This window comes from Carlito syrichta, unplaced genomic scaffold (genome assembly GCF_000164805.1).
Source record: "Carlito syrichta isolate Samal-C Ts95f unplaced genomic scaffold, Tarsius_syrichta-2.0.1 Scaffold301632, whole genome shotgun sequence".
Taxonomy (NCBI): Eukaryota; Metazoa; Chordata; class Mammalia; order Primates; family Tarsiidae; genus Carlito; species Carlito syrichta.
In genome coordinates, this window is record NW_007245728.1 from 183169 (window position 1) to 204614 (window position 21446).

The window sequence follows — 21446 nt, forward strand, 5'->3', positions numbered from 1 at the left end:
GCCCAGGCAGGTCTCGAACCCATGGGCTCAGGCAATCCACTCACCTCTGCCTCCCAAAGGCGCGGGATTACAGGCTGAGCCACTGAGCCCGGCTTGTATTAAACTTTCAACGGTCAACTGCTTGGATTCTATCTGTGGCCTGAGTGACTATTTGAAAGCAACATATAGAAATACTTTTTCCACCTAATTTTAAAGCTGTGCTTGTATATAGTGAGCAAGAAGACAGTAATCTGTGCACAGATAGAACCTTCCAGGAGCAGTCTCTTTATAAGTTTTACCAATCTTCATACCTGAAATATACAGACTTTCTTTCTTAGTTTTCTTGCCTATAGAAACCAAGATAATTACAGCAGTTCTTTCTACCTGAAAACGCTCCCTCGCTGACACATGGTAAGTCTTTATAAAAAACAAAGGAAAAGTCAGGCGTGGTGGCTCCTATAATTCCAGCACCTTGGGAGGCGGAGGTGAGAGGATTGCCTGAGCCCACGGGTTTGAGATCAGCCTGGGCAACTTGGCGAGACCTCATCTCTACAATAAATCAAAAAACTAGCCAGGCATGGTGGCACATTCTTGTAGTTCCAGCTACTTGGAAGACTGAGGCAGAAGGATCACTTGAGCCCAGCAGGTGGTCATGAGTGTGCCACTGGACTCCAGCCTGGGCGACATAGTCAGATTCCTTCTCAAAGAAAGGAAAACTTGATTAACTTTCTTAATCTTTGGTGCTTAAATCATCACTGAAATTTCTCATCAGCCCTTCTAAAACCTTCATTTCAGTAACAGAACACTAATAATATCATCTAATAATATATTGGGAAATATCATGCATTTAAAACTGTTATTTAGCCGGGCTCAGTGGTTCAGCCTGTAATCCCGCGCCTTTGAGAGGCTGAGGTGAGTGGATGGCCTGAGCCCGCGGGTTCGAGACCCGCCTGGGCAGGCGAGACCTCATCTCTACAATAAAATCAAAAAATTAGCTGGGCGTGGTAGCGTACACCTGGAATTCCAGCTACTCGGAAGGCTGAGGCGGAAGGATTGCTGGAGCCCAGCAGGTTGAGGCTGCGGTGCGGCCAGTGCACTCCAGTCTGGGCGACGGAGTGAGACTCCAACTCGAAAAAAAGAAAAAAAAACTGTTATTTTTCATTTGCCAATCATTCACATTAAATCATGTGGGTCAGCCAGGCACGGTGGCTCACGCCTGTAATCGCAACACTTTTGGAGGCTGAGGCAAGAGGATTGCTGGAGGTCAGGAGTTAAGTCCAGCCTGGGCAATATAGTAAGACTCTGTTGCTACAAAAAAATGTATGAAATTTAGCCGAATCTGGTGGCTTGCACCTGTAGTCCTAGATACTTGGGAGGCTGAGGTGGGAGCATTGCTTGACCCTAGGAGATCCAGGCTGCGGTGAGCTGTGATTGCACCACTGCACTCCATCCTGGGAAACACGGTGAGAAAATGTCTTGAAAAATGAAATAAAAGAAAATATATGTTTTTAAAAAACAAGTGGGTTATGACACGTACAATGTAAATGGCCAGGACTGAGGTAGGCTGGATTTCATTTTCATCCACTCCCAAAATAGAGTTTAATTTTACATTTTGCTAAATCAACAACACACCTGCTGTGTGATAGCAACTTTTACTTTGTTATGTATATGTATGTGATTATATGTATATATTTTTTCATGTATATGAATGTAAACTAGGGGAGCCTAAAAAAAAATGGAAATATCTTTTTTGGAGGGTAGGCCCGTGTAGTATAGGCTTTCTTCTCTAGGTAAGTGTTCTAGGAACTCATCAGCATCAGTGTGCCACCTAGCATTGTGAGAGGCTGCATTCAGCTTCAGTGAATTTTTTTTGGAGTTCCAGCTACTTGGAAGGCTGAGGCAGAAGGATCGCCGGAGCCCAGCAGATCGAGGCTATGGGGGCTGGGAGCGTGCCCCTGCACTCTAGCCTGGGTGACAGAGTGAGACTCCAATTCATAAATAAATAAATACACAATTATTTATAAATAAATTCCAAGTTTTTTTAGTCCCCTTGTGTATATATATATATGTATACATATATATAAAAAATATGTGTGTATATGTATATATATTTCCACATATATGTGTGTATATACATATATAGGTGGAAAAGGATAAACATAACCTGAAAAATGGCTGTTGTATTTTAACATATTTTTCTCTGTTATACAAATCCACATCACCAAAAAATCTTTTTTAAATATTTTGCCAACCAAAACTTAGTCATTATTTTTCACTGCTTCTCATCCAAATCATTTACTTTTTTTATGGCAAAAGATAGCAAGCATTTATTGAGACCCAGCACCCAAATGCATGGGATCTGGGGAAACAAAGAAGAAAGAGAAAAAAATCTACTTCTCCCCACCCCACCTTCACTCCCTTGGCCACACTCAGCATCTCGGCTCTATCCAGGATCGACCCAACCCCAAAATTTTAAATTTTGCTCTCAACCTCCTGCATCTACTCTCTTCTTCAGTTTCATCCAGACTTCTAAGTACTTGAGGCCATTCTCTCCTGTCCACCAGCCATAAGCACTCTTTTCCTCAACCACCATCGACATGGTAGTTCCTCACCTCAGACTTCTTCCTGCCACGATCCTCAATTTCCTTGTTCCCTCGATCTTCTTACCTGCCCATCTCCTGAGACCCCAAGCTAGATCTAACCAATTATCTTCCTACTCTTTGTAGGAAACCCAGCACTCCTCAGATTGCATCTTGCCACTGATGCTGCCCAGAAGGCCTGTGTTTCCTGTTCAGCTGTTCCACTCACGCTCTAGTGGCTATTTAAACCTTCTCAGCTTTCCTTAAAGTTCTACCCCAGGAGAGCAGAGACAGCTAGCTGAGGAACCAACCAGTCACACTTCTTCCAGAACACACAGAAGAACCACACCCTACCAAGTTCAAGTCATAGGGTGTGCACAGAAATAATGTGCCCCGTCTTCTGGACCAGGCCTGTCCTAACATCCCACAAATGCTCCCCCAAGCCAACAGATAAAGAATCAGAGCATTTGTCTCTCAGCTGGGGTGCAGAATGACTTTGTGAAGCAAATAAGCAAATCACACACACACACACACACACACACACACACACACACACACACACACACACCCATTCAATCCCTGCCTACTCTTCTATGCCAAATGTAGCTTCACCACTGAGACAGGGCAGGGAAAGGGAGGGTAGCAGGCGTGAGCCACAGCTGCAGGGTGGCCTTTCACTCTTTCATGCTATTCGCATTCCTCCCACTCAGCACAGCGCCTTGCTTCCTGCTCTGCTGAAGAAGAATGAAAATGTATTTGGTTTTTCTTTGAATGATAGAGACCAGCTTCCTGTAGCCTGAGTAATTAGGGCTTAATGACACCTATTGTCATCCGGGAGGGTGAGCTCTCACCTGACTTAAGAGCTGCGGTCAGCGTAAGGACTTCGGCCTCTAAAACTCAGCACAGAAAGGAAGTCTGAGAGGCTGGGGGCGGGGGAGTTCACAGACCCTGTCTCTGATGCTCTACGCTACTGTAATCTGTCTTTATGCCTAAAAGTCTACTCTGGATCTTCCTTATGCATCTATTTTATTCATACACACACACACACACACACACACACACACACACACACACACACACACACACATACATATGGAAAAGGGTAAACATAACCCGAAAAACGGCTGTGTATTTTAACATATTTTTCTCTGCTATACAAATCTACATCACCAAAAAATCTTTTCTAAATATTTTACCAACTAAAACTTAGTCATTATTTTTCACTACTTCTCATCCTAATCATTCAATATTTATATGGCAAAAGATAGCAAGCATTTATTGAGACCCAGCACCCAAATGCATGGTATCTGGGGAAACAAAGAAATAAGAGAAAAAAAACTACTTTGTGTTTTTGATACAGTTGTGAAAACACTGTTCACAGAAATAGACATGGAAGAAATTTGAGCATAGATGTGTCACTCAATTCTCTGAACAGCGTCTCAGTTTTAACTGATAAAACAAAATGATGCTAAATGCTTTACCATTAAAAATAAGTTACTTTGCTAGGTCATCTATCATGAAAGCAAATTACTTGGAATGGCAAAAGAAATAAGCATTGGTACAGATTCCAGACCCAACTCAATTCAGGAATATAATCTGTAGCCAGGTTGGCATTGTAAATCAATGGAGGAAAGAGCATTAAGTAATTATGGTGCTGGAACACCATATATTTTGAAAATAAATAAATCTTAATCCCAATTTCCCCTCATAAACCAAAGGGAGAATCCCAGTGCATCAAAAGTTTAAATATAAAACCATAATAGTACTAGAAGGAATCATAGAGGAACTTATATACAGTCTTGTGTAAGGAAGTCACTTCTAAACAGTGATACAAAATCCTAAATTCAAAAGAAAAGACTTTTAAATCTGTTGACATAAAAATATAGAATTTACATTTACATAAAATGTAATATCACTCAATAAATAAAATTAAAGGACAATTTTATTTTATTTATTTATTTATTTATTTTTAGTTGGAGTCTCACTCTGTCACCCAGACTGGAGTGCAATGGCCGCTCCCGGCCATCTGGCCACCGCAGCCTCAACCTGCTGGGCTCTGGTGATCCTTCCACCTCAGCCTTCCGAGTAGCCGGAATTACAGGCATGCGCTACCACGCCTGGCTGATTTTTTGATTTATTGTAGAGATGAGGTCTGGCTGCCCAGGCAGGTCTCGAACCCGCGGGCTCAAGCAATCCACTCACCTCAGCCTCCCAAAGGTGCAGGATTACAGACTGAGCCACCAAGCCCGGCTTAAAGGACAATTTTAAAAGTCCAAATAACTTACTGAATTCAGTTATTAATTTTATTTATGCAAATCATCTAATTTTTTTTTTTGAGTCAGAGTGTGACTCTGTCACCCAGGCTGTAGGACAGTGGCACAATCACGACCTCCTGGGCTCAGGTGATCATCCTGACACATCCTCCCGTGTAGGTGGGGCTACAGGTGTGTGCCACCATACAGACTAATTTTTTTTTTTTTTTTTTTTTGCGTAGATGAGGTCTCACTTTGTTGCTCAGGCTGTTCTCGAACTCCTGGGCTCAAGCAACCCTCCTGCCTTGTCCTCCCAAAATGTTGGGATTACAGGCGCAAGCCACTGCACCCAGACCGTTTAATCTTCTATTTGCATTAGATAGAACCTCCTAAACAATATAGGAGAAATAAATAATTTGAGATAGCAAGCATACCTGCTTCATTCTTGATTGTAATTCAATAGAGGTTTTTTGTTTGGGGGGGGTTTTATTTTGGGGGGGAGGGGTTTGTTTGTTTGTTTTGCCCTAAAATAATTGATATGATGTTTGTTTGGGGCTTGGGTAAATCTTACTAAATTTAGATAGTTTTTTTTTTAAACAAATACCAAATTATCTTTTGACTACCTATTAATATAATCTTGCATGTTTTTTCTTTTGTTACTTTAATCAATTATTTTTATAGAATTTTTTTTAAATGTTGAACAATTCTTGCATTTCAGAATAAACCTACCGAGTCTTGGTATGTTATTCCTCTAACACAATACTGTGATTTGTGAATATTTTACTTCGAGTTTTTTTTTTTTTTTTTTTTTTTTTTTGAGTTGGAGTCTCACTCTGTCACCCAGACTGGAGTCCAGTGGGCACTCCTGGCCACCGCAGCCTCGACCTGCTGGGCTCCGGCGATCCTTCCGCCTCAGCCTTCCAAGTAGCCAGAATTACAGGCATGTGCTACCACACCCGGCTGATTTTTTTATTTATTGTAGAGATGAGTTCTCGTTGCCCAGGTGGGTCTCGAACCCGCAGGCTCAGGCAATCCACTCACCTCAGCCTCCCAAAGGTGCAGGATTACAGGCTGAGACACCGAGCCGGCTACTTAGAGTTTTTACATCTATACGCATAAGTGAAATCAGTCTGCAGCTTTACTTTGGAAATATTTTTATTAGCTTTTATAGAAGACAATGCTAGTTTTCATGAAATGAATTGGGAAACATAAGAGACCAGCCTATTACATAAGATAATTAGGGTGTTTTCCATCTGCTTCTCTACCTTCCCTGTTCATCCTCCCCATACCTGGCCCTGTTTATCTCTTCATTTGGTTGTTCTGAGTTGTATCCTTTAAAATAAACCAGTCACATATACACAATAGAATATTATGCACCCATAAAGAAAGACAAACATATGGACTTCGCAGCAACTTGCATGGATTTAGAGTCGATCATACTCAATGATCTATCACAGAAACAAAGAACAGAATACCATATGTTCTCACTCAGAAGCTTGGTCTTTCTCACCAATCATAGATTCCTTTCTCTGGTTCCTACAACAACACTCCTCCTCAGAATGGAATTTAGACACCATGTCCAGTCTTTCCCACTGGGCAGGTCTAGGAACATAAAGCAAGACGACTGGATCAGTGGTTGTGATGGTGGCAGTGGGTTTTAGGTATGGCTCTTTCTTAAAGGAGAATTCTGAGGCAACTGTTAGGAAGTGCGCCTGGACTTGTGAACCTCCAAGACAAGTGCTCATTTTCTCGTTTAGATATCTTGTGCAATTGGTCCCCTCCCCACCTTTTTTTTTTTTTTTTGAGTCAGAGTCTCACTCTGTCGCTCAGTCTGGAGTGCAGTGACGCACTCACGATCACAGCAGCCTCTACCTGCTGGGCTCAGGCGATCCTTCCGCCTCAGCTTTCCAAGTAGCTGGAACTACAGGCACTCACCACCACGCCTGGCTAATTTTTTAATTTTTATTGTAGAGATGAGGTCTTGCCAAGTTACCCAGGTTGGTCTCAAACCCATGGGCTCAGGCAATCCTCTCACCTTGGCCTCCCAAAGTGCTGGGATTATAGGCTTGAGCCTCTGCTCTCGGCCTTGTTCTCATTTTAAAAATTAACATATTAGCTTCTCTCCTCATTGATAGCTTCCACTCTTCCTGGAAAATATGATATTAAAACTCCCCCCCAAAAAATGGCAGCTTTATGTCCATGGAAGATGATAATTCCTAACTAATTATTATGATTTTTTTATTGTCTTTTTCATGATTGCAATCGCATTTGTTGTAGTTTTTTTTTTTTTTTTTTTGAGTTGGAGTCTCACTCTGTCACCCAGACTGGAGTGCAGTGGCCATTCCCGGCCACCGCAGCCTCGACCTGCTGGGCTCCAGCGATCCTTCCGCCTCAGCCTTCCAAGTAGCTGGAACTACAGGCGCGCTACCACACCCGGCTAATTTTTTGATTTATTGTAAAGATGAGGTCTCGCCAAGTTGCCCAAGTGGGTCTCGAACCCGCGGGCTCAGGCAATTCACTCACCTCAGCCTCCGAAGGCACGGGATTACAGGCTGAGCCTCCAAGCCTGGCTCTAACTAATTATTAATAGCAGTAATAGCAAACACTCAGGTAGCACTTACTGTGTGCCAGATATTGCTTTAAGTTATTTCTTTACATTAACTCTTTTCATTAACACAGTAATCCTATGAAGTAGGTTCTATTATGATTCCTACTTTATAGGTGGGAAAACAGTCACAGAAAGATTTAGTAACTTGCCCAACTGCTAAGCACTGGATTTGAAAACAGAGTCTTTGCTTACCTACCCACGATTTTGTTTCTCCTAAAGTATATTTCTGAATAAGCATCAGTAAAAGCAACATCTCAAGCATCAGCAGAAACCATCATTCAGACTTTAGGAACCTTCCACCCCCAGTAGATATAGCTGACCCCAAATATATACACACAAAAATAGGAAATGAGTGTTCATACACTCAGTGAAACACTAATTTTTAAAACATTCTGGGGGAAAAATGTGATTTTGTTGAAAAAATGCAGTTGTTTATTTTTAGAATAGTCTGTCTAAAGTCAAAACAATCTAAATTTCTTCTTAAGAATATCTAAGCCGGGCTCGGTGGCTCAGCCTGTAATCCCGCACCTTTGGGAGGCAGAGGTGAGTGGATTGCCTGAGCCCGCGGGTTCGAGACCCACCTGGGCAGCGAGACCTCATCTCTACAATAAATCAAAAAACCAGCCAGGCGTGGTAGCGCATGCCTGTAATTCTGGCTACTTGGAAGACTGAGGCGGAAGGATCACCGGAGCCCAGCAGGTCGAGGCTGCGGGGGCTGGGAGCGGCCACTGCACTCCAGTGTGGGCGACAGAGTGAGACTCCAACTCAAAAAAAAAAAAAAAAAAATCTAATGAGCCGGGCTCAGTGGCTCAGCCTGTAATCCCGCGCCTTTGGGAGGCTGAGATGAGTGGATTGCCTAAGCCCGCGGGTTCGAGACCCGCCTGGGCAACTTGGCAAAACCTCATCTCTACAATAAATCAAAAAATTAGCCAGGCGTACTAGCGCGCACCTGTAGTTCCAGCTACTCGGAAGGCTGAGGCGGAAGGATCGCCGGAGCCCAGTAGGTCGAGGCTGCGGTGGCTGGGAGCAGCCACTGCACTCCAGTCTGGGCGACAGAGTGAGACTCCAACTCAAAAATACATATATATATCTCTAATGTCCCTTAGTAACAGAAAAAGAACAACTTGTAGTTTGTACATAATATATTTTAATGAAAATAGTTCTCTTAAGCGTTGTTTAATTATAAATGCAAACATAAAACGATAACAATAACCAAAAATCCCCATAGAAATTTTAATCCCTATGAGAGATTTACCTAGAAGAGAGATTGTTTTTCCCTCCCTGACTTTCTGATCGAAAATCTGTAACATCCAGGATAAAGGTGGTAGCTTAAATGTCTATTAAACCCCGATTATTGAGGTACTAGAGTATAATTTTTATTTTTTGTTTGGTTTTAATTTTTTCACTATAGGTACCATATGTATCAGATTATTTAAAATACATTTGAGGAATTTAGACAATTATAAGGGAACACATGGAACCGCTGCCACTTGTGGGTCAGGGAATAGAGGTGGAAAAAATATATACCACTTACCGACTTGGCCCGTAAAGAGTTTCCAGATGGGAATCTCTGCCCGTTCATCTGTTCTCTGGATGATACCACTGTACCCACATTTGTGTGTCAGGACTGTCATGACAAAATACCACGCTGAGGGGCTTAAACAACAAAAGTATGTTGTCTTATAGTTCCAGCTGCTGGAAGTTCAGGATCAAGGTATCAGCAGGTTTGGTTTTTCCTGAGACTTCACCCCTTGGCTTGCCCATGGTTGTCTTCTTACTGTGCTCTTTCCTCTGGCCACCAGCCAGACATTGTGGCACAAGCCTGTAGTTCCAGCTACTTGGAAAGCTGAGGCAGAAGGATGGCCTGAGCCCAGCAGGTGGAGGCTGCATTGGTTGTGAGCATGCCACTGCACTTCAGCCTGGGTGACAGAGTGAGACTCCAACGCAAAAAAAAAAAAAAGAGAGAGAACAATTGCACAAGAGACCTAAACGAGAAAATGAACACCTGTCTTGGAGATTCACAAGTCCATGCACACTTCCTAACAGTGCCTCAGAATTCTCCTGTATATCCAAGTGTTCTCTTCTTCATATGAGGACACCATTCAGATTGCATTAGGGTCCACCCTAACGGTCTTATTTTTAACTTATTTTTAACACCTCTTTAAAGGCCCTGCACCCAGAAACAGTCACATACTGAGGAACTTTGTGTTCGAATTTCAAAATATTAATCTGGGGAAGACCCACTTCAGTGCATGACAGTGACTAGATGCCAAAAAATAGAATCACAAGATGTAAGGATCCTGGGTCCCTAAATCATCTCTTCGAAGAGAGAAGCTTAGAAGACCTCTTGACCAGGAGCATAAGTGTGAGACTTTTCACAAGCAACAAATGAACTTTTAATTTTGTTAAGCCATTTTCATTGTGGGATTGTTTATAGCAGTTAGCCTACATTGACCAATAGTCTAGTGAAGAAAAACTCAACCATCCCCTGCTGAGTTTGTCTGATTAAGTCAGATTTTAACACACTAGCTTCAGATGATGAGGAAAGAGTACAAATAAAGAGAAATGACTCTAGAGTCGTATCTTCTAAAACTGGTTTGGTGAAATCGACCCTGTAGGTTAGGTTCTGTAATGAATTAGTACATTAATTGATGCTAAGTGGCATGAATAATTTATCTTATGTTTTCTTTAAATGCAATGCATAGTTCTGGTTCTTATATGCTCCTGAAAGGACTGCAGAATTAACACATCTGAGTTGGTTAATTTGCAATTGTTTGGTAAATTGATCACACCCCGTATTCTGACAGCTTTATGATCTGTACTTGGCCTGCTGAAGTGTGACCAAGAGGAGCACTGAATATTCTCCTGTTCAGAGGCAGTAAATTCTGAATTTTTTTTTTTTGTCACACAGACTAGAGTGCAGTGTCACGCTCACAGCCATCGCACTTCGACCTGCTGGGCTCAGGCAATCCTTCCCCCTCAGCCTTCTAAGTAGCAGGAACCACAGGCATGTGCCACCACATCTGCTAATTTTTTTATTTATTGTAGAAACAAGATCTCACCAAATTGCCCAGGCTGATCTTGAATCCCTGGACTCAGGCAATCCTCTCGCCTCCACCTCCCAAAGTACTGGGATTACAGGTGTCAGTCATCACACCTGGCCGTACATTAAGATTTTTAAGGGAAGAACAAAAGGAACTAGAAAGGCACCTTCTCAACAGCTTAAATGTCTTAAGCTGCTAAAAGGGAGAGCCCCCACAATGAGCATTAAGAAGATACTGAGCAACCAGGCTCAATGGCTCAGCCTGTAATCCCAGTGCTTTGGGAGGCCAAGATGAGTGGATTGCCTGAGCCCAGGGGTTTGAGACCCACCTGGGCAACTTGGCGAGACCTCATCTCTACAGTAAATCAAAAATTAGCCAGGCATGGTAGCGCATGCCTGTAGTTCCAGCTCCTTGGAAGGCAGCTTTATGATCTGTACTTGGCCTGCTGAAGTGTGACAAATGGGAGCACTGAATATTCTCCTGTTCAGAGGCAGTAAATTCGAAATTTACTGCAGAAGGAATTCGGAATTTGGCAGAAGGATCGCAGGAGCCCAGCAGGTCAAGGCTGCGGTGGCCGGGAGCGGCCACTGCGCTCCATTCTGGGCGACAGAGTGAGACTCCCACTCAAAAAAAAAAAAAAAAAAAGAAGATACTGAGTAAAGGCTTAGAGTACTGACAAGTATTGCTCATGGACAGCACCTCCAACCAGAAGGACCAGAAGGCACATAGGAGATGAAGGATGCTTCTGAGTAGAGCTTGGAGTCTTTTTTTTTTTTTTCTTTTTGAGTCAGAGGCTCACTCTGTCGCCCAGACTGGAGTGCAGTGGCCGCAGCCTTCCAAGTAGCTGAAACTACAGGAGCGCGTTACCACGCCTGGCTGATTGTTCGATTTATTGTAGAGATGAGGTCTCGCTGCCCAGGCAGGTCTCAAACACGCGGGCTCAGGCAATCCACTCACCTCAGCCTCCCAAAGGCACGGGATTACAGGCTGAGCCACCGAGCCCGGCAGAGCCTGGAGTCTTTAGAACCCTACTAGGCTTCCTCACAGCTTCCTGGTGCTAGAGAGAATATGTGCTTCCGCTGACTCTGCTACTGTTCATATCTAGTCCCCTTGCTCTCGGCATCACTGAACTCCTTCCCCTTCAAGGTTTTTCTGTCTTGGGCAATTTTATCTAATTTTCAGTGGTAGGAAAACTGAATCTGGTTGACCACTTATTCTCCTAAATCTTTTGCATCTTATACCAGGCTGTTAGCTTTTGAAACCAAAAGCTAAGAGTATGATTCTTGTTTCTCTGGTTCTGCTATGACAATCCTCCCTAGAGGCAACAGAGCTTTGTTTCTGTCTGCCCAACAGCAGAAGGTTCATGGAGTAACAAAATGTCCAATGCCAAAAACTCTGTTAATATATCAAAGCTCCTTCCTGCCACACTATCAAAGGACTGGAAAAATGTCACCCTCACCTTATGATTGGTTGAGGGGGGAGAATCAAAGAAAATGCGTGTAGTCTAAGAAAACGTTCACAGCCAAAGTCAATCTGTCCTCCTGTGGGAATCCTTGGCAAGGAGTCACATAGGATGATGTGTTCACACCGTACTTGACAGAGAGGCTGTGGCTATCAGGTGAAACACTACTCCCTGCAGAGACGAAAGGAGGTTTGTGGGTTACCAGGCACTGGTGTCCTCTTACAGACAACGTGTGGTCATGTTTGGTGGCATCCCAAAGACACTTGCCATCCGGGACATTCAAGTCAAAGCTGATTCCTGAAAGGAGTCTCCTGTTTAGATTATAAGAGAACATAGCCGGGCACGGTGGCTCAGCCTATAATCCCGCGCCTTGGAAGGCAGAGGTGAGTGGATTGCCTGAGCCCGCGGGTTCGAGACCCACCTGGGCAACTTGGCAAGACCTCATCTCTACAATAATTAGCCGGGTGTGGTAGCACGCGCCTGTAGTTCCAGCTACTTGGAAGGCTAAGGCGGAAGGATCGCCAGAGCCCACAGCAAGTCGAGGCTGCGGTGGCCGGGAGCGGCCACTGCACTCCAGTCTGGGCGACAGAGTGAAACTCCAACTCAAAAAAAAGAGAACATTGAACAAGGCTTAGAACTACTACATTTGCTGGATGTGGTGGCCTGTAATCCCAGCACTTTGGGAGGCAGAGGCTAGAAAATTGCCTGAGCTCAAGGGTTCAAGACCAACCTGGGCAACTTGGTGAGACCTTGTCTCTACAATAAATCAAAAAACTGGCCAGACGTGGTGGCACGTGCCGGTGGTTCCAGCTCCTTGGAAGGCTGAGGCAGAAGGATCACCTGAGCCCAGCAGGTCACGGCTGTGGTGGCCATGAGAGTGCCACTGCACTCTAGCCTGGGCAACAGAGTGAGACTCCAACTCAAAATAAAATAAAAAAAGAAGTATTTTATTAATAATTTAGTGGCCGGGCTCGGTGGCTCAGCCTGTAATCCCGCGCCTTTGGGAGGCTGGGGTGAGTGGATTGCCCAAGCCCGCGGGTTCGAGACCCACCTGGGCAGGCAAGACCTCATCTCTACAATAAAATCAAAAAATTAGCCGGGCGTGGTAGCACACGCCTGTAATTCTGGCTACTCGGAAGGCTGAGGCTGAAGGATCACCAGAACCCAGCAATTCGAGGCTGTGGTAGCCGGGAGCAGCCAGTGCACTCCAGTCTGGGCTACAGTGAGACTCCAACTCAAAATAATAATAATAATAATAATAATAATTTAGTGAATATGTGAAAAAAATGTCAGGGTATTATACACATAAGGACATAACATAATACACAGCCTTCAATGGGCTTCCTTTTTTTTTTGAGTTGGAATGTCACTCTGTCACCCAGACTGGAGTGCAGTGGCACACTCATGGCCAACCCAGCGTTGACCTGCTGAGCTCTGGCAATCCTTCCGCCTCAGCCTTCCAAGTAGCCAGAACTACAGGTGCGCACTACCATGCCCGGCTAATTTTTTGATTTATTGTAGAACGAGGTCTTGTCACGCTGCCCGGGTGGGTCTTGAACCCGCGGGCTCAGGCAGGCCACTTGCCTCGGCCACCCAAAGTGCTGGGATTACAGGCTGAGCCACCAAGTTTGGCCTATGGGCTTCCTTTAAGGTTTAATGTTCTCAAAATAGTTGGCAAAGGGTTAGCTGATCATGTTAATGTATTCATGATGGTAAAGATAGATCCCAAATTGGTACCATTCCAGTATTCAAATACTTTAAGTCCAATGTCAAAATTCAGGACATGTGGAGTGAAATGAGGGTTGGTTCATCTTTTGAATCAAAATGCTCTTAAAATTGTATTAAAACACCAAAAGTATTTTTTTAAGGTATTAACAGTGATTGATGCTGGGACTGCCCTCCTGGGCATATTTCTCCCCTTTTGTTTTCTATTTTTCTCTCTATTCTGAATTTTATTTTATTTTATTTTATTTTATTTTTTTGAGTTGGAGTCTCACTCTGTCGCCCAGACTGGAGTGCAATGGCCGCTCCCGGCCACCGCAGCCTCGACCTGCTGGGCTCCAGCGATCCTTCCACCTCAGTCTTCCATGTTGCCGGAATTACAGGTGCGTGCTACCACACCCGGCTGATTTTTTTATTTATTGTAGAGATGAGGTCTTGCCTGCCCAGGCGGGTCTCGAACCCGCAGGCTCAGGCAATCCACTCACCTCAGCCTCCCAAAGGCGCAGGATTACAGGTTGAGCCACCGAGCCCGGCTTATTCTGAATTTTTAATGTTAAAAACGGAACTTAAGAAAAGCAGACTAAGTTGAGAATGAACTGAGAGACGTCAAGGGTGGCAGCACCTATCGTCTGCCAGGTTCTTGATCCTGGAGATATTGTTATAACTGGATTGCGAGAAGTGATGCCGACATGCAGAAAAGGTCAGGTGATGAGTCCTTTATTGATGCCGGCGACCAAGAGAGGACTAGTGATCCAAATAACTCTCAGCCCCAAACAGAGTGAGTAGTGGGTATTTAAAGGTACATATTACATAAACTGTACAGTTTAACTGATAATTCTTGGCAATACATTTGATTAGTAAGGGGTACAGATGGTTACGGAATTTATGCAACCAGGGAGTTTCCAACCACCAGAAGGTACAGGAATGTGGGTGTGAGGGGTGATTGTGGGAAGGTTACATAAGGGGTTTATTCCAAGGTTAGCATGGAAGGTCTGTTACAAAATGGAGTTACTTATGTCAAGCTAGCTATGACAGGCTATTATAGGTTTTTCAGATTAGTTATTTTCTATTTCATTCATTTCAATATAGCAGTGAAGAAATGGAAGAAGAGCCCAGGCTCCTGCCCTCAGAGCCCTACCTTCCAGAGAGGGGATCAGACTACCAACAACTCAGCAAATCTATATCAAGAGGTGAAGAAAAGTAAAGCAAGGTTGGGGTACAGGGAGTGATGGTAAGGGATATAATTTTAAATATATATATTTTCTTGAGTCGGAATCTCACTTTGTTTCCCAGGCTGGAGTGCAGTGGCACACTCACAGCCACTGCAGCCTCGACCTACTGGACTCAGGTGATCCTTCTGCTTCAGCCTTCCAAGTAGCTGAAACTACAGGCAGGCACCACCATGCCCAGCTACTTTTTTTTTTTAATTTATTGTAGAGATGAGGTCTCGCCAAGTTGCCCAGGGTCTCGAACCCGTGGGCTCAGGCGATTCTCTCACTTCAGCCTCCCAAAATGCTACGATAATAGGCATGAGCCACCGTGCCCAGCCCAAGGCATATAATTTTCAAGTGGATACTCAAGAAGATATCTCTGCTAAAATAATATTTGGGCAAACACTGAAGAGAGAAACAGCAGCAGAAGCCGGGGATCAGTTAGGAGGACTACATACCATCCTGGTGAGAGATGATGATGGTCTGAATGCAGTAGAATGAAAAGGGTTCACACTCAGAAGGTATACCTGCCAGGATTCGCTGATAGCGTGACAGAATGTGAGTATATAGAAAAAGAGGTGTCAGCCGGGCTCTGCAGCTCAGCCTGTAATCCCAGCACTTTGGGAGGCCGAGGCACATGGATTCCCTGAGCCCATGGGTTCAAGACCAGCCCAGGTAATTTAGCAAGCCCTCATCTATACAATAAAATTTTTAAAATAGCCGGTTGTGGTAGCATGCGCCTGTGGTTCTGGCTACTTGGAAGGCTGAGGCAGAGGGATCGCCGGAGCCCAGCAGGTTGAGGGTGTGGTGGCTGGGAGCGTGCCACTTACTCCAGTCTGGGTGACAGAGTGAGACTCCAACTCAAAAAAGAAAAAAATAAGAAAGAGAAGTGTCTTGGATGTGTTAAGACTCCCTGAGCTTGGCTTGGGCCTACTTCAAAACAAGTTCAGACAAAAACCAGGGAGCCAGTGAAAGAGGGATGAGCTTCACTTTTTGAGCACCTGATACTTTTCAACATACTTTTTCCATTTTTTTTCTTGTCTCAGACTAAATAAATCAGCAATGCTTGTCAGGTGTGGTGGCTTGTGCCTGTAATTCCAGCACTTTGGGAGGCCGAGACAGGGGGATCACTTGAGGTGAGGAGTTCAAGACTAGCCTGGGCAACATAGCAAGACCCGTCTCTACAAAAAATTTAAAAATTAGTTGGGTATGGTGACTTACACCCGTAGTCCTAGCTACTCAGGTAGTTGAGAAAGAAGACTCACTTGAACCCAGAATTTTGAGGCTTCAGTTAGCTATGATCATGCCACCAATACTCAGCCTGGGCAACAGAGTGTGTATTTTGTCTCTAAAAATAAATAAACAATTAATTAATTTTTACAAATAAAAATAAGCCGGGTGTGATGGCTCATGCCCCAGCACTTTGGGGAGGACGAGGTGAGAGGATTGCCTGAGCCCACGGGTTTGAGACCACCCTGGGTGAGACCTCATCTCTACAATAAATCAAAAAATTAGCCAGGCATGGTGGCGCATGCATGTAGTCCCAGCTACTTGGAAGGCTGAGGCGGAAGGATCGTCTGAGCCCAGCAGATCAAAACTGCAGTGGCCGTGAGTGCGCCGCTGCACTCCAGCCTGGGTGACAGAGTGAGAATCTGACTCAAACATAAAACAAAATAAAATAAAAATAAATCAGCAATAACCATACCAGAGGTGAGGGATAGAACTGAGACTAAAATGGACATTTGCCAATTCCCCTGGCTGGTTCTTCGAGAGGCCATTGACCCCTATCTAGGGATACATGTGTCAACACTGCTGTCTCCAGCATGCCCGGCAAAGCACCTGGCATGCTGTGGGCCCTCGACAAATGCTCATTGAATCGATCTCCCACAGGGAGAGGCCACGAGGCAGCCGTATTGTGCGTGTTGTGAAGTTTAAGGACACAGGCGTTGGAATCAGACCCATCTAGTTTCTGTCCCTCCCTCTGCATCTGGTCCTCTGACTTTAAGCAGGCCTCCGAACCTCCTAACTGTGCTCTGCTGTGGATCTATCTGGTCATGGACATGGTCTTTGCTTAAGAAAAAAGAAAAGAGGCCAGACTTGGTGGTTCAGTCCAGCATTTCGGGAGGCCGAGGCAAGTGGATTGCCTGAGCCCGCAGGTTCAACACCAGCCCAGGAAACTTGGTGAGCCCTTGTCTCTACAATAAATAAAATTAATTAGCCAGGCATGGAAGTTCACGCCTGTAGTCCTGGCTACTTGGAAATCTGAGGTGGAAGGAAGGATGGCCGGAACATAACAGGTCAACCTTGGGGGACCGTGAGTGTGCCTCTGCACTCCAGCCTGGGCGATGGAGTGAGACGCTGACTCAAAAAAAAAAAGAAAAAGAAGAAAGAAATGAGAATATTGACATTTAGCCCTCAGGGTTGTCGGAAAGATTGTATGAAATCGCATTTACAAAGTGCTCACTGCAAGGGCTGGTGCACACCAAGTAATCAGAAAGTGTAAACTATTATTAAAACAAGGACCCAGAGACCGTTTAATCCTTCCTCACGCCTCCACCAACGTGTCAGTGCCTACCAAATATGTTAGAAAACTCTGTAGCTTAAGATAGGGCCACTGGGGAGGGGCCCTTCTGCTCCACTGCCCTTGGCCCTACCCTGCCAGGCCTGGCTCTGTTGGCTGAAAAACCGCAGTCTGAGTCATCCAGCAGCTGCAGGACAAGGCAAGTCCCCAGGGGCTGTGTCCCTGACTAGACAGATCCACAGCACACACACACCGAGTTTTCCTGTCTGCAAAGACATAAATGGCAAACAGGGAAGCCATGCGTGTTTCTGGGTTTCTGGGCCATCGGCTGTGGGACAGCCTCTATCGGTCCTGGCTCAGGTATTGGTGCCAGAGACACCTGATTTACACGTTATCAGTCTGCAGAGAAAAATAGAAATGTCATTAGATTATTTTTGTGGGTAACTAATTAAACAATTGATTCAATCTTCATACCTGATGTGAGAAACTGAAATATTCTTCAATCCTACTTAACGTATCTGTTCAATTGATGCCCTTCACTGGATAGTTAAAAAGAGACAACAAAGACCTGGTGTGGTGGCTCACGCCTGTAATCCCAGCACATTGGGAGGCCAGGCTAGAAGGATTGCTTGAGCTTGACCAAGAGTTCAAGACCAGCCTGGGCAACATAATGACACCTCGTCTCTACAAAAAATAAAAAAATAAATCGGGAACCATGGTGCATGCCTGTAGTCCAAGCTACTTGGAAGGCTGAGGCTAGAGGGTCGCTTGAGCCCAGGAATTTGAGGCTGTGGTAAGCCGTGATTGCGCCACTGCACTCCAGCCTAGGCAACAGAGTGAGACCTAGACTCAAAAAAGAATCACTTCCTGGCTGGTCTTGGTGGCTCAGCCTGTAATCCCAGCGCTTTGGGAGGCCAAGGTGAATAGATTGCCTGAGCCTGCAGGTTCAAAACCAGCCTGGGCAACTTGCGAGACATCTCTACAATAAAACAAAAAATAGCCAGGCATGGTAGCATGCGTCTGTAGTTCCGGTTACTCGGACGGCTGAGGTAGAAGGATTGCCGAAGCCCAGCAGGTTGAAGCTGGGGTGGCCATGAGTGTGCCACTGCAATCCAGCCTGGGTGACAGAGTGAGACTCCAACTCAAAAAAAAAAAAAAAAATCACTTCCTGAAAAGTAACCTGCTGAGTCACCCTACAAAGACAACTGCAGCCGGTTCTCAGGAACTGGTTCACTTTTCAGATACATGACAGGTGGCCCCAGGAGAGTTCACCAAAAGCCTAAGGGAATGTCATGAAATGTATACCAGAAGTATATTAAGTCATGGGGCTAAACAAGCCCTCCCCCTATGGCAGTAGAAGTTTTAATGGGTGTGACATATTGTTTATTTAAAGTGCAGAGGGCATCAGAATTGAAATTGCAGTGCCAACGGGTGTGTGTAGGAATCATCTGTTTCAGTGGTGCCCAGGTTAGCTGCACCCCAGGATCACAGGTAACTTAAAAAATATTGAGGGTGGCCAGACACAGTGGCTCACTCCAGTAATCCCAGGACTTTGGGAGGCCGAGAGAGAGGATCTCTTGAGGCCAGGAGTTTGAGACCCACCTGGGCAACTTAGTGAGACCGTGTCTCTATGAAAAGTTACAAAAAAAAAAATTAAACTTGGCCGGTCATGGTGACGTGGGCCTGTGGTCTCAGCTACTCAGGAGGCTGAGGCAAAGGATCACTTGAGCCTAGGAATTTGAGGCTACAGTGAGCTATGGTTGTGTCCCTGCACTTCAGCCTGGGCGACAGAGTGAGACCCAGATTTTTTTTTTTGAGTCGGAGTCTCCCTCGGTCGCCCAGACTGGAGTGCAGTGGCCGCTCCCGGCCACCGCAGCCTCGACCTGCTGGGCTCCGGCGATCCTTTCGCCTCAGCCTTCCACGTAGCTGGAACTACAGGCATGCGCTACCACGCCCGGCTAATTTTTTGATTTATTGTAGAGATGAGGTCTCGCCAAGTTGCCCAGGCGGGTCTCGAACCCGCGGGCTCAGGCAATCCACTCACCTCAGCCTCCCAAGGCGTGGAATTACAGGCTGAGTCACCGAGCCCCACTGAGACCCAGGTTTTAAAAATAATAATAAAATAAACCGATGGTCAGGCTCCACCTTAGACCAATTGAATAAGAATTGTTGGGGCTGGGACCGGACATTTTCTTTTTTTTTTTTTTTTAATTTTTATTTTAAAGCTGTGGGGTACAATTCAGGGTTAGGTATGCAAATGGTCTTTGTACAGGTAAAGTTTGGGCCTCACTTTGGGACCCACAGTACATGGTTTGAGATCGGGTACCCTTATGGATGAAGTATGTCCTTCCTGTTCCCTCCCCTGTCAGTTTCCCACTACTGCCAATCCCTTTCTTATAGTATTATAATTGTTCAGGGAGAACATGTGGTACTCCGTTCTTTGTTTCTGTGATAGATCACTGAGTATTATAGTCTTTAAATCCATAATTTTGTCCTTCTTTATGGCTGCGTAATATTCCATCTAGTATGTGTACCACATTTTTTTAATCCGGTCGACCTTCAATGGGCAGCACAGCGGGTTCCATGTTTTTGCTACTGTGAATAGTGCTGCAATAAACATGTGTGTGCAGGTATCTTCTTTGTAGAATGATTTGAGTTCCTCCCGGTATATTCCCAGAAGGGGAATTGCTGGGTCATATGGGAGGTCGATTTTTAGATCTTTTAGGAGTAGGACCGGGCATTTTCAATCTCTGCAGGTGACTGTTATGTGCAACTAAATGTAGGAAATCCAATCCAATGGCTCTTAAATGTTACTGAATCACAGAGTCCCCTGACAAATATAATAGATCGCCTCCACAGAGGGAAAAAAAACCCTTATACAAGAATTTAGGGAACATACTGACACCCTGAGAGTCAGCCTCAGGTCAGACTTTTCTTTGGACAAATGACGAGTGAGGTTGGAAATAGTGAAGGAGATTCAACCCTGATAAGGACTGTGAGCTCACAAAAAGCCAGGTCAATATTCTTTCACTTTTCTTGGTAGTCAGCACTAGTCAGAAACGGTTTTCTCTGACGTAACAGGTGTCACAAATAATGAGAGAGGCAATGACTGCCATTTGAATGGTCAAATTCATTTAATGAGCAAATCTCAGACTCACCATATAATAATACAAAAAAAGTCATCCATCTGCTAAAATTGTTCTTCGTGAAGAACTAATTATTCTAAACACCTCCTGTTGTAGGTTGAATTGTGTCCCCCCAAAAGATATGTTGAAATCCTAACTCCCGGTAGCTGTAAATGTGACCTTATCTGGAAATCAGGTCTTTTTTATACAGGAGGTGCCAAAAAAAGAAACATATTTTAAGTATGACATTTGCTGAAGAGGTGGCATTAATCAAAAGAATGCTAGTGTCACCATACAACAGGCAAGACAGTCAAAGAAAATGGTGAAAGCACGGCGGAGCAAGCGTCAGACTCCCATGGCTACCGTAATTTAATTCAACTTCGAAAAGTAATACATAGGTAACATCTCCTAAACTGTGTGTACATTTTTTTCGGCACCCCCTGTACATCATCAAGTTAACACAAGGTCATAGGATAGACCCTAGCCCAGTATGACTGGTGTCCTTACAGGAATAGAACAAAGCCAAGAGAAGACCTAGACACACAGGGAGAATGCCATGGGATGATAGAGGAAGAAGCTGGAGCAATGCATCTACAAGTCGAGAAAGGCCAACGATGGCCAGCAGCCCCCAGAAGCTGGGGAGAGACAAGGAAGGTTTATCCCCTACTGGTTTTAGAGGGAGCATGACCCTGTGAACACCTTGATTTCAAGGATTCTGGACTTAAAAACTGTGAGAGAATAAATTCCTGTTGTTTTAAGCCACCCAGTCTATGGTACTTTGTACAGCCTGCTTAGAAAACTAATATACCTTTTACAAGTGGGGGGGAGACCCAAAAAACCCCAGAATTAGGCTGGGCTCGGTGGCTCAGCCTGTAATCCCAGTACTTTGGGAGGCCAAGGTGAGTGAATTGCCTGAGCCCGCAGGTTCGAGACCCGCCTGGGC